Source organism: Dendropsophus ebraccatus, chromosome 10 (genome assembly GCF_027789765.1).
Source record: "Dendropsophus ebraccatus isolate aDenEbr1 chromosome 10, aDenEbr1.pat, whole genome shotgun sequence".
Taxonomy (NCBI): Eukaryota; Metazoa; Chordata; class Amphibia; order Anura; family Hylidae; genus Dendropsophus; species Dendropsophus ebraccatus.
In genome coordinates, this window is record NC_091463.1 from 46,018,003 (window position 1) to 46,030,868 (window position 12,866).

A 12,866-nucleotide genomic window follows, 5' to 3' on the forward strand; every position below is an offset into this window, starting at 1 on the left:
CTGCAGGGATAGCAATCCTGCTCTCATCTGTGTCCGGGATGGCAGGTAATGAGTCAGCTGCGATCCCGCAGCCGACTCTCAATAACCCCTTAAACACCGCGATCGCAGCATTTAAGGTACTCAGTGACAGATCAAGCATCTGTCACTGAGTGATCGTGACCCCCGGGTCCCAATCGCATGTGCCGACAGATGGGGGTAAGCTCCTTACCTATGCTATGGCTGTATATGAATCACCATCCTGGGCACGTTGGGGGTAGTGAGTAATCCCTGTGGGGATGAGTGCACCATATCTGCACTGTGACTTATCATGATGGCTGTCTTGGCAAACACTGTCAGTATACCTTTTTCATCTTCCAGGATTGGATGTTCCTCTAGTACTTGGCAGACATAGCTAGTATATGCATGGTTGCCATAGATTATCATAGAGGTTATGTATGTTATCATATTTACATGTGGCTTGTGACATCATAGGAGACTGTTATCTAACCTGAACCCCAAAGGACTGTCTCTGAGGGTCATTGCTATCCCTTGTCATACATACAGTTTCTTACGTATAAGACTGCAGCCATAAAAGTGTACTCCTGACTGTGTGTGGTTTGTCTGTGTCTTGGGGTTATCCTGACCTGTCGCTCCAAGTGCTTATCGGAGGCCGGGCCAGGGTGGACACCCGACGCGCACACACAGAGTATACACACTATATATATCCCCACTTGTCTCCTACCCTTTTCTATATTCATCTGATTTTTCTATTTATTTAAACACAACAATTCTATATAATTTCTAAACAGTAACCACTGTGTTTTGTGAAGGTCTACTGATGATCCCAGGGACATATCTGGGTGAAACGCGTAGAGACTTGGATTGAGACAGAGATACTTGTTTATCGCAATTTTTTTCTGAAGTCTGGTTTCATCTTTATACATTTGGACTAATCTATCCCTAAGTATACCAGTCTATCAGAGGGTCAACACCCTAGATCTGTTGTGAAGTGCCTATTTCATATGTGTAGAACACTTGTTTTAATACATTTTTTACTTTTAATGCATATCTAATAAAAGTTAGATTTTATACGTGATTCTGGGAAATTAAATATGGCAGTATATGCAATGGTTGCATATATTACAGTGTTAAAAGTGTTTAAAAAAGAAACAGTGTAATAAAAACGTTTTTAAAAGTATAAAAAAACACTTATAAACCCCCTCCCAATATAAGTTTAAAATGCCCCCTTGCCCATTTATAAAAATATTAATAAATAAACATATTAAATATCGTAGCATGCGGAATTGACTGATCTATTAAAATATAACATTATTGTTCCCGCATGGTGAACGGCGTAAATGGAAACAAACAAAAAAAAAAAACGCACCAGGATTGCTGATTTTATTAAATTATATATCATCGAAAAGTTCACAAAGAGCATTCAAAATTTTTCTGCTACACCAATATGATATTAAAAAAAACTAGAGATCATGGTGCAAAAAATGACACCTTAACCAGCCCTGTAGGTAGAAAAATAAAAGGTCTATGGCTCTTAGAAGGCGGGGAGGAACATTGCATTAATTTGACCCAAACTTTTGTGCATCACAGGGCTGTCTTGAAGGGGTTAACAATATCTGCCATCCTTCTGCAGCTCCTTAAGCTGAAACATCACCTGCTCAGCCAATCAGTGACTGGGAGCAGGTCACCGTTGAAGTCACTGACTGGCTGAGCAGGCAATTCATCAGCCAGTCTTTGACACTGCAGCTGGAGGAGGCGGGGCTGTGACATAACGGAACCCAGATGAAAATTACTTCCAGCGGCTGTGGGAGAGACCCGAAAGTGGAGCAACAGCAGCATGTGGACTGGTAAATATACTTTCTTTATTATTTAGCCGCACCCCCTGCCTGCCTTTCATTTGTTAGTTTCACAAGACTTCTCCTTTAAAGGGAATCTGTCAGCTGTAAGTCATGTTCCAAACTACTGACAATGTTAGAAGCTGTTAGGTCAAGAAGACACATGGTACCCTAAATATATTTGTCTATGCTTCCATAGCAAAAAAATGCTTTTACTTTCTGGTACAAAGAGTCAAAGAGAATTCTCCAAGCTTCTGAATAGCTGCAAGCTAGAATGTCTCCTCTCTCTTCCCTCCTGCTTAATTGACACCAGGAAGATGAGTTCTCAGCAAGTTTAGGTATGATAGGGGGAGTTACAAGTAAGTACAAACATATTACATACACATATGCACAATACATACACACATTATACACAAATTTAAAGAAATGCACATTACTTATATGCATACACTGAACACACACAGCATATACAGATATAAACAAAAGCACTTTACATATATGCATAGATAATACACACACACACACACACACACTTGAACTCTCACAGATTTACCTCTGGTACAGGAAAACACTAGGTACAGCTCCAGGAGCTGCTCCATTGCCACACTGTGCAGGCTGTCTCCCTCCCCCTCCTCCTGTGTCCCGACTTCCAGCAGCAGTACATAGAGCAGATGGAGACAGCCTGAGAGGATGAGGGGGGGAAGGTCCCAGGGCAGAGAAGGGGCTGAGCTGATTCTGCACACTACATGTTGTTGCCTGTCACCCGGTCACTCCCTGCCCCTATATAATTAGATGAAACCCCTGGTTATTATCTAAAGGCAGTGAGTGACAGTTGTGTGGGGGGTAATATGTTGTTCTGAAGCTGCTAAACAAGGAGGCTCACCTCCTGCTCAGTGGCCCACCAAGGGGTAGGGCCCACTGGGGGATGCCATGGAGTCCCTCAAGCAGCTGACACTTTCTGGCCTTCTCTCATAGTGACAGTCACAACCACAGAACCAGAGGGGGTATCTTCTGCCATAATGGCTCTCATCTCTACATCCACAGGTGGCCAAATGTGTGTGTCATTAGCGCCCTAATTGGCCAAAGTTGTTTTTTTTTTACATTTAAAAAAGATTCCTGCTTTTCAGCCAAAAAAAGGTAAGAAAGATCGTATGTGGAACAACTAAGCCAAGTATATGGGCCTGGTCATTAGTCCATGTATATGGCAATGAATAGATGAGCCAGGAAATACCTGCAAATGCGGGGACCGCTGTGCATCCCTGGAGCTGGTGGAGAGTTTTGCAGTAACAGTGCGTATATTTAAGAAATTAAAGTCAATATACGTTACCTTGATTCTTGAAAACCCCACATGTTGCTTTAGAGTCACTCAAACATAGTTCTCTGAAATGAACAAGCAACTTACACATTTTGGTGCTGCCATTTTAAAAGGATGATTTTCAGGCACTATGCAGAGGCCTTAAGGTACAAGAACAGTGGAAACCCGAGGAAGTAACTCTATTTTGGATACTGAACCTCTTAAGGAATGTATCCAAGGGGTAAAGTGAGCATTTTGATCCCTCAGGTGTCCATCAAAATGTATTAGCATTGGGCCGCAAAAATTAACAATTATATTTTTTAACAAAAATGCTGCTTTAGGCCATTTTTTTTCCCTTTTCACAAGGGGTTAAAGGACAAAATGCACTCCAAGCAATTTATCTTGAGTTCAGAAATACCGGACATGTCAATGTAACCTGCTGTTTGGTTACACAACAGGGCTTTAGAAGGGAAGGACTGCCATCGCCTTTTGGTGGCCACATTTTGCTGGAATTGCCTTCAGGTGCCATGATGTTTTGTATGAATGTACAAGAACAGTGAGAATCCCTAGGATGTGACCCCATTTTGGAAACTGTACCCCTTTAGAAATGTATGAAAGGGTATAGTGAGCATTTTGACCCCTCAGATATTAGTCAGAATTTATTAAGATTGGGCTATGAAAATTTAGGCTGGGTTCACACTATGTATATTTGAGGCTGTATTTGGTCCTCATGTCAGGTCCTCATAGCAACCAAAACCAGGAGTGGATTGAAAACACAGGAAGGATCTGTTCACACAATGTTGAAATTGAGTGGATGGCCGCCATATAACGGTAAATAACTTCCATTATTTCAATACAACAGCCGTTGTTTTAAAATAACAGCAAATATTTGCCATTAAATGACGGCCATCCACTCAATTTCAACATTATGTGAACAGAGCCTTTCTGTGTTTTCAATCCACTCCTTGTTTTGGTTGCTATACAGCCTCAAATATACGTAGTGTGAACATAGCCTAAAATGTATTTTTTTCCATTTAAAACGTGGCTTTAGGCCATTTTTCCTTTCCACAAAGGATTAAAGGACAAAATGCACCTATCATTTGTTAAACAATTTCTCCCAAGTTCAATAGTTTGGGGAACAACTCCTGGAAAATGCTGACCAGGTACTACTGGTGTGGCTTTACTTTCAGAAGTACTAGGCCCCTCCTCTACCTGCTCACTAAGTATCAAACACTTAAAGGGAACCATCACCTACCTGAGTGTGACTTGGCTCCAGTACCTCACAGTTGCCAAGTACAGCTCTCCAATGCGGTGTCTGGCAGATTCTGGTAGGGAAAAAATTTTAAAATCGCAACCTTTAATCCTGTGTCCCAGCGCCCAGTAACTAGGTATGAGGGTGGAGTCACGCTGCCTCCACCCTCTTCCAATCCACTCATGCTTGATTGGCAGTCTGAGCGCTGGGCTTTGCATTAAATTTACAGCACTAAGACTGCCAATCAAGCGTGAGTGGCTGTTAAGAGGGTAGTCCCCTGGCATCTTGGGGTGATGGCCTTTACATTTTTAAACGACACAGAAAATGTCAATAGAAAAATACATTTTTTTTTTTTTACTTGAAATCCTCTATTACACAATGTCCCCTATACATTGACTATATATTAGTTAATCCCAGAGCAATACATTCTCTGCAAACTGGATAAATGATGATGGTAAATTATATCCAGAGTCTCACAGCTGATAAGAGTCACCCACCTTTCTTTTCCATTGAGCTCAGGCCATGACACATCTCTGCAAAATCTGCAAGAAAAACATATTGGGTCCTAAGCTCTAGCACATTAAGGATTAGGTTCCTCTGTACTCAAATGTACAGAGGGACAGCGAGGCAGGATACGCTGTGAATGCTGCCAGGTAGGCTGTTTTTTTCCAATGCGAGCGAGTTATAGGAACTACAGGCAGCGCCATAAACTGCATTGTAATGCACTTACAATACTGTCAATGGGTTCCCAAACCTCGCTTGCGTCAGGAGACACAGCCTACCTGTCTGCATCCTCTGCTGCCTTATATTAGTTAGGTCTCCTCTGTGCTTCCATATACTAGTTGGGTCACTCAACCCCTGTAAAGAGTATCTGCCATATAGGTAATCCTCCTGTAAGCAGTCCTCCTGTAGGTAGTTCTTCTGTAAGTTGTCCCCTTCCCCAGTAAATAATATCTGCCAAGTGGGTAATCCTCCTGTAGGCAGCACCCCTACATGTGTGCAGCAACTCCCATGTAGACATAGTCAGTCCTCCAGCACATGCTTACTCCTCCTGCTCTGCATGGGCACAAATGACGTGCGTTGAAACACTGGGGGAGGGAGTTGCCTCTTCTGGTCAAAGGCAAAATACTGCCTGCGGCTACAAGAGTGACTGGCAGGGCTTTGTCAATTACAGCTCTGCATCATTTAACTGTAATTAAAGTTCAAGGAAAGAAACACGTAGTAGCACTCACTCAGCTTAGCGGCTTTATTACATTCACAAGTTGCGGGGAGGGGAAGGATTCAGGTGTGTGCGCGTCCTGGGACGGCCGTTTCGGGGATACGCCCCCTTTGTCGACCAGGTGATGACGTCAGGATGCCAGGAGGGGTGTTATATACATACTACAATGTGCACATGATAAATAACAACCAGTAAAAACAAGTAACAGGTATCAGATAAAGACACTTAAATCTTTGCGCTCGTTTAGGCCGAGCGGGCCAACCGCGTTCAGACGCGAAATCCATGTGGATTCCCTTCTTAATAAAATTTTATGTCTGTCTGAGCCGTCTTTAGGGGGGTTAACCCGTTCAAGGCTGAGAAACTTTAGTGAGAAGGTATCGCCATTATGAACAGTTCTGATATGTTCAATCAGACGGGGGACTCCCTTCCCCGTCTTTACAGAATAAACATGTTCTTTAAAGCGAATCCATAAAGCTCTTTTTGTTTTGCCTACGTAGTACATTTGGCAACTACAGACTATGGCATATACAACAAAGCAGGATTTGCAGGTTATGAAATCGTATATGTAACAATCAGTGCCCCCTAACCGAATATAAGCTACATTTAATAGATGCACACAATATCTACATTGTCCGCATTTTTTGTTCCCCTGCGGTAGGGTGGATGTGAGCCATTGTTTCTGGCTAGTAGCAGTGGCTTTAGTATGTATATTACTACTGAGACAATCACCTAGATTTTTGTTTTTCCTGTATGAAATGCAGGGTCTTCGAGAGGCTATTTCATACAGATCAGGATCACTCTCTAAGAGGTGCCAGTGGCGCAGTATGGAGTTTTTCTAGTATGGTGTTCATTGGGGAGTTTTGGAAGATGAAATTGAACCTTCTATCGTTATTTTTATTCTTATTTCGCTGGGAGGGTCTCAGCAGGGTGGCTCTGGGTTTGGATTCGGCACGACATCTTGCTTCATGTATTACATTGGGGGGATAGCCTCTTTCCAGGAATCTCTTCTCCATTTCAAGAGCTTGCCGTGAAAATGTCTCATCGGTATTATTCACCCTACGTAACCTGAGCATTTGGCCATAAGGGATGGCTTTTTTTGTATGCTCAGGGTGGGAGCTCTTGAAATGGAGAAAGGAATTACAGGCTGTGGGTTTTCTGTACACGGAGGTACACAGCGAACCTCTCTTGACTTCAACAAGGACATCCAAGAACTCGAGGGTAAGTCCTCCGAATTTGGATGTGAAGAACATATTCACCTGGTTTGAGTTATTGAGGTATTGCACAAATTGTAGAAAGTCCTCCTCGGTTCCTTGTCATACCATAAAGACATCATCTACAAATCTGTAGTAAGTCTTGATGTATTTTATGTATGGGTTGCTAGGGGTGAAAACAATGTCGTGTTCCATTTTAGCAAGAAACAGATTGGCATACGTACAAGAGACCGGCGTGCCCATGGCAGTGCCGATCTCCTGTCGATGCCATCTGTCCTCGCTAAGGAACACGTTGTTAGTGAGGATAAATTTAAGTGCTTCCTGAATAAAATCTCCCATGGTTGCTGTGGCATCATTTTGCCTGACAAACCAGGATACTGCCTCTACACCCGCATCATGTGGGATGCGGGTGTAGAGGCTTTCTACATCGATGGAAACAAGGGAGCAGTCATCAGACCAGGGGGTATCTTCCAACATTTGTAGGAAGTGACTTGAGTCTCTAAGGTATGTGAGGGCACACATTTCAGGAGCGGGTTAAGTAACCAATCCAGAAATTTGAAGAGGTTCTCGGTTGGTGAATTTATGGCAGATACGATCGGGCGCCCAGGAGGTACTTCAAGCGATTTGTGGATTTTTGGCAAGAAGTACCACCTGGGCGGCCTGGGGGCTATGGGGATGAGCTTCTCTGCTGTTTTCTTATCTATGGTGCCTAGTGTGGTATATTTGTTAAGTAGAGACCTTAATTTCTCTTTTATATCTGGGATGGGATCTTTACCTAAGGTCACATATGTATTCGTATCCCCAAGTTGACACTGTGTCTTTGCTATACAGTATTCTCTGGACATAATTACAGCTGCTCCCCCCTTATCAGCCCTGCGAACAATGAGATCCGATCGTTGTTGTAGCCATTTAAGTGCTCTGTGTTCCTCATGCAACAAATTATTAGTGGCTTTAGGGTACCTGAGAGATTTTATGTCCCTCAAAACCAATTTGCTGAAAAGATCTATTGGACCCCCTGGTGTAACTTGCGGTGTAAGGCTCGATTCACACGTTGTAACAGTGCGGCTGTATGTGCGGCTGTAATTGTGCGGCGGTATATTTGATGGTTCGTGTGTATGCTGTGAAGTATAGGATATGCGGCTGCACAGTGCACACTCCGTATGAGTTTCGGGCCTGATTGTATCCGGGTCCGTAAAAAATGAGCAAGACCATTATTTCCGGACCGAAAATGTCCAAGTCGACCGTAGGAAGTAACATTCGGCCTGCCGGAACCTCTGATTACAGCCGGATCAATCCGGATTCTCATTAGAATAATTCATCACTGCGTAACGCCCCTTCAGTTTAAAAGGCCCAAGTGAATGGTCTTCAATAGGTGACCATCCTTTTAGGTGTCCCGATCTGGAGCGATGGCACGGCGAGCGGAGCATGGTGGTGCTGGTCGTGGGCGACGTGGTTCCTGGCAGCGGGACATTGATGTTCCACGCCTGATCGCAGAGGTAAGTTTTATCGAAGAATTAGACTCATCTTTCTAGAATGATTTGACTTCGAAAATAGGATGTGTAGTCTCTTTCTGTGTATCTATTTATCCCTCTCTCTCTATCTATATATCTATCTAAATATATGTCTAATAATATGTAATGTATGTGAACCAAAATACATATCTATGTTTATATATTTATGTGATGTGTGAAAATGTTTTACTTGGACTTAGAAATGCACATGGTCGTCTCGGCCAACAAAGACGCCCCTAAGTCACATGTAACACACATATGAATCTCAAGACTCTTAGTGGTCTTAAATATCAGCGTTTTTGTCATGCGACACGGGCGTGTGAATGTGGCCTTAAAAAACCCACAAAGTATCGTCATGTGTTTCCTTATCTGCTATAGTATTAATTTCGAGTGCAGTTCCCATATTAATGAACTACTTACATATGTCGAATTGAGTATCCCTATTGAGTGTACGGTTGTTGTATTTCTTGCATGTATATATTTTTATAACAGTGACATGTGTTAAATAATTTTTTATTTTATCTGCACAATTTTATTTTTTTGCGTTTTTGATGCGTTTTTTGTGTGATATAGTGCATGTCAATCTGAGTAAGCGTGCGCACTACACAGTATAGTCAAGTAATGTTAGTGGAATGTTTCCCCAATCGATTCGACCAAGGTTGCGTTTTGGATGCGTTTTTTGTGTGATATAGTGCATGTCAATCTGAGTAAGCGTGCGCACTACACAGTATAGTCAAGTAATGTTAGTGGAATGTTTCCCCAATCGATTCGACCAAGGTTGCGTTTTTGATGCGTTTTTTGTGTGATATAGTGCATGTCAATCTGAGTAAGCGTGCGCACTACACAGTATAGTCAAGTAATGTTAGTGGAATGTTTCCCCAATCGATTCGACCAAGGTTGCGTTTTTGATGCGTTTTTTGTGTGATATAGTGCATGTCAATCTGAGTAAGCGTGCGCACTACACAGTATAGTCAAGTAATGTTAGTGGAATGTTTCCCCAATCGATTCGACCAAGGTTGCGTTTTTGATGCGTTTTTTGTGTGATATAGTGCATGTCAATCTGAGTAAGCGTGCGCACTACACAGTATAGTCAAGTAATGTTAGTGGAATGTTTCCCCAATCGATTCGACCAAGGTTGCGTTTTGGATGCGTTTTTTGTGTGATATAGTGCATGTCAATCTGAGTAAGCGTGCGCACTACACAGTATAGTCAAGTAATGTTAGTGGAATGTTTCCCCAATCGATTCGACCAAGGTTGCGTTTTTGATGCGTTTTTTGTGTGATATAGTGCATGTCAATCTGAGTAAGCGTGCGCACTACACAGTATAGTCAAGTAATGTTAGTGGAATGTTTCCCCAATCGATTCGACCAAGGTTGCGTTTTTGATGCGTTTTTTGTGTGATATAGTGCATGTCAATCTGAGTAAGCGTGCGCACTACACAGTATAGTCAAGTAATGTTAGTGTAATGTTTCCCTAATCGATTCAACCAAGGTTGCGTTTTTGATGCGTTTTTCATGTAGCTGGATTTGGCACGTAGTTTCATGTTATTGTGTGCCCCTCCTAGAATGTTCGACCTAATGCAATACCTAACCTTACATGTATTTAATTATCAATATATATTTGTAACTATATATCAGCGACTGTTTAATAGATAAATGTAGACCATAGTTATTACAAAATGTCGAGATCTCTAACCATAGTCGTTGTGACATGTTTTATCCACACACTAAGATAACCAAACACCACACACACACCAGAACAAACACCGCAGTAGTGAAATAGTTAGCTTCACTCGTTTGCACATGTGTTCATGTATTTTCTAAACAATGTGGATTTTCTTTTTCATCAGGTGTGACTGCAAAGCTGTCATTGAGCTGGTCTTGTGGGCTACTAATTAGTGCTACTTAAGATACAAAGCCTTTCCTAAATTAAATAATTAGACACCAATCTTGGTATGTTTTCCGAAGTGTGTTCAAAGAGTTCTGGCATTCCTTGGTTTAGTGAGTCTTGGCTCAGTGGTTATTAGGCTGTGTTCATTAGATTACACAGGTGGTCTGTTGGAATCCCAACACCACTCTATGTAATGTCATTATGGAAAACATGTTATTATTCTAATCGATGTAGACACACAGAGAGGTGAAGTCAGATGGAGATGTGTATTGATTTCTGTGTTTATATATAATTTTTCAGGTGCGGTCCCGTCCCCATTTGTGGGACTTGACTGTGCGTGGCTACCACGACCGCGTCCTGCGTCGCGAGACGTGGGAGAGGATAGCGGCTCTGGTAGTCCCACAGTGGGGCGATGTGACGGACGCCGAGCAGCTGCGGATGGGTATGTCGTGTTGTCAAATAATGTATGACATAAAATCGTGAGAAGAATGTCCGATATTTCTACCAAGCCCTCGAAATATATATCAATGATTATTATCTATCTATTTCTTAAAAATATTTGCTTTTGTCAGTACGAGCAGTGGAGACACGCTGGTCTAGTGTCAGGGACCAGTACCAACGGGCGATACGCACGGAGGAGAGGGGTGGGGAGCCGACCTCCATGCGCTATGCGCCCCTGTTGGATTTTCTCCCGAGCCGCAGTCAACGGCTGTAAGCATCTTTTTATTATTACATAATGTATATATTATCATATAGTGTACAATATTGAATACATGATATAAAATGTAATATGGGAGTAATGACTTTCAATTCTGCCTTTGGTTGTTCAGCTGAACCTGGTCCATACTCACTAGCAGATAATATCATCCTATTTCACAAATATTCATCTTTATGTATATGTTTTATAGGAATGGCCAGACAATTATCTTTAATGTATCCAGATCATTTGACAACATACACTATTGCCATTCTTTATAAGGCCCTAGTTGTGTCATGTTTGTTAGCCTTCATGCTGGTGTATGTGACTGTCCATAGAGGGTTAATCTATCCTGACCAATCACAATAGTCCCCTTTGCTCACACTCAACCAAATGCTTACACACCACTCTGACTCGTGCTTCAACATCCTGTCATTTCTATAAAAGATGTTACTTTCTGTCATGGCGCTAGACCAACATCTGTTGATTTTTCAAGATCCCGGTCACTCCCTCAGTTGTTTAGCGTGTGCTGTAGGTGGCAGAGCCAGTAAGCATGGTGAATGAAATGGCCGTTTGCATGCAGCGGCTAATGTTTTATATTTTGTGTCCTACAGTACCTAAGCAGTCTGAGAGCTGTTCTCCGGCCCACACTATTCACTTCCTTTAATACTCAATGCTGGGCGGCCTGCTGCTCTGTCACTGTCTCAGTGTGGCCTGCGGGGATCAATGACAGGTACACAGGCCTCTTACTGGACGCTTGTGTATCTGGTCACATGACTAACTCAGGCCCCTCTCCCTGCTGTGCGACATTAAAAAACACTTGTTGTTGTGTTGTCACCAGAATGCTTCCATGCCCACAACATGCCATGAAGATGAGAGCATTGTTTCCACACTCAGAAAGGGGAACATTTTTCAACAATATTACTTTATTTTTCTTTTTGGAAAACACTAATGTGAATGACTTTATAAAAATAGTTGTATGTCCTAACATAGGATGCTCATAGTACTACATAATGTATTCGTGTTAACAAAGCACACTTTTCTACATAGTGTATGTTATCCAAACTAAACCATTCTATATATGAAGTACCTTTATGAATGTGTCCATATTAGCTAACCTTTATGTCTCTCCACAGAACCAGTGGCAATTTCTCAGACCCACCGGGAGGACAGGATGCTGGTGGTGCTGATGTTGCAGCATCACAGCAGGAGGGGGACAGTGCCACGCCACCGCCATCACAGGAGCCTGGCAGTCCGACTCTTTCTGAGGGCACGGAGCAGATGCCAGGACCTTCTGGCTCTACTTCCATGCCGAAGAGGAGGAGGCTGCAGCACCATCAACATCTGGTGCAGGTCCTAGTGGTGTGCCCCTGGCAGCTCGGCCAAGTCAGCCACTCACGAGGCCCACTACTACCACCACCAGGAGGCGCCGGGATCAAGAAGAAGCTCATTCAGCATTGAGTGAGTTGGATCATTCTGTACTCAACTTTGTCAGGCGGTTTGATGGAGGAGATGATCAGAATGATTTCTTCTGCTACTATCTGGGAGTCCGTTTACGGAATCTCCCTACTAATCTGGCACGTAGTGCGCGGATGGTTACAGAATTCGTGCTGTCGTGTCACGAGCAGGTTGACCCCGATACTTTCCCCGACCCTTGCTATGTGGCGCCCTCCTACAATCGGTGTATGGGTTACACTCACGGAGGCCACATAGCCCGCCGGAGGTCTTTGTTTTCCCCGAGACCACTGCGCCCCCACCTGTGCCCCCACCTCTCTCCCCCCTTGTCCCCCCAGCATTGTCCCCAGAGCCACCTGGTGCCATGCCCCCTCCATCTGAGGGTACTAGGGCCGTTCCTAGGCGCCAGCCACGGCGTGGACGGCGCTCTCGGGCATCTCGTAACCCACGACGTTTATGATTTCTACTATGTGATGTATGAGGCAATACATCATATATTTTTTTT

At 43.2% G+C, this 12,866-nt stretch overlaps 1 protein-coding gene across 1 annotated transcript in view; it reads right to left on the reverse strand.

Annotated features, from left to right (window-relative positions):
- BTK (Bruton tyrosine kinase) overlaps positions 1–4,923 on the reverse strand; it is a 111,197-nt gene extending 106,274 nt beyond the window's left edge. Inside the window, exon 1 of the mRNA XM_069986378.1 lies at positions 4,876–4,923. The gene's annotated coding sequence lies outside the window, so the exon portion shown is untranslated. The remainder of the gene's footprint in view (positions 1–4,875) is intronic.
- Between the last annotated feature and the right edge of the window lie 7,943 nt (positions 4,924–12,866).